Source organism: Chiloscyllium plagiosum, unplaced genomic scaffold, assembly GCF_004010195.1.
Source record: "Chiloscyllium plagiosum isolate BGI_BamShark_2017 unplaced genomic scaffold, ASM401019v2 scaf_4783, whole genome shotgun sequence".
Lineage (NCBI taxonomy): Eukaryota > Metazoa > Chordata > Chondrichthyes > Orectolobiformes > Hemiscylliidae > Chiloscyllium > Chiloscyllium plagiosum.
Window position 1 is genome coordinate 26,475 of NW_025214913.1, and position 1,444 is coordinate 27,918.

The window sequence follows — 1,444 nt, forward strand, 5'->3', positions numbered from 1 at the left end:
TGGGACTCTGAACAAGATACAGGGAAGTCTTCACCTGCTCAGGAGCTCTCTCTGTTCGCGGCAGTGATAGGTGCTTTAATCCTGAAGAAACCTGGTTTATTTTTGTTTCAGCTGTTCCTAAAGGCTCTGCCTTTTAATGAGTGTGTTAGAGACTGTTCGTAAGTATTAACAAGTCCTTCTGCATGGTGTAACTCAATGACAGCCTCCAAGATGCACTGTACAAATTTACCAAGGCTCTAAACAATCTACATTCCAAAGGCATGACAACGAAGAAATGGAAGGGCAGGGGAAGCAGATGAATGGGAGGGTTATGACTTGGAGCCAGTGATCAAGAGTAGAGGACTTTAATTTATAACGTCAGGAAGTATGGGATACAGTGAGATTTGGCGATCTGGATTCATAACTGGCTGGCTGACAGAAGCAGAGAGTGGTTGTGGATGTAAAATATTCTGCCTGGAGGACAGTGTTGATTGGGGTCCCGTAGGGCTCTGTTCTTGGGCCTCTGCTCTTTGTAGTTCTTATAAATGACTTGGATGAGGAGGTTGAAAAGTGGGTTAGTAAGTTTTCAGATGGCACTAAGGTTGCAGGTATTGTCGACAGTATAAATGGCTACTTCAGGCTGCAGCGCAACATAGATAGAATGCAGATCTGGGCATGACAGATGGAGTTCAACGTGGATAAACGCGAAGTGATGCATTTTGGAAGGAGGAACACGAATGCTGAATATAAGATTAATGACAGGATCCTTGGCAGTGTGGATGAGCAGAGGGATCTGGGTATGCAAGTACATAGATCCCTCAAATTTGCGACCCAAGTGGATAGGGTTATTAAGAAAGCATATGGAGTATTGGCTTTCAATCAGGGGGATTGAGGTTGAGCTGCGAGGTTTTGCTGCAGCTCTACAAGTCCCTGGTGAAACCACTCTTTGAATATTGTGTCTAGTTCTGGTCGCCCTATGACAGGAAAATGCAGAGGCTTCGGAGAAAGCGCAAAGAAGGTTTACCAGGATGCTGCCTGTACTGGAGGGCTTGCCTTATGAAGAAAGTTGGAATAACCTCGGACTTTTCTCTCTGGAGAGAAGGAGGAAGAGAGGAGACCTGATCGAGGTATAGAAAATAATGTGTGGAATTGATACAATCAATAGGAAGAGACTTTTCCCCCGGACAGGATTGACTGGTATGAGAAGTCATAGTTTGAAGATATTAGGAGGAAGGTATAAAGGAGATGTCAGAGGTAGGTTCTTTACGCAGAGATTTGTGAATGCATGGAATCGGTTGCCAGCTGTGGTCATGGAAGCAGAATCACTGGGGACATTGGTGCGACTCCTGGACATGCACATGGATAGCAGTGAGTTGAGGGGTGCGTAGGTTAAGTTACTATATTTGACATTAGGATTAAATCTCGTGGGCCAAAGGGCCTGTTCTGTGCTATACTTTTCTATGTT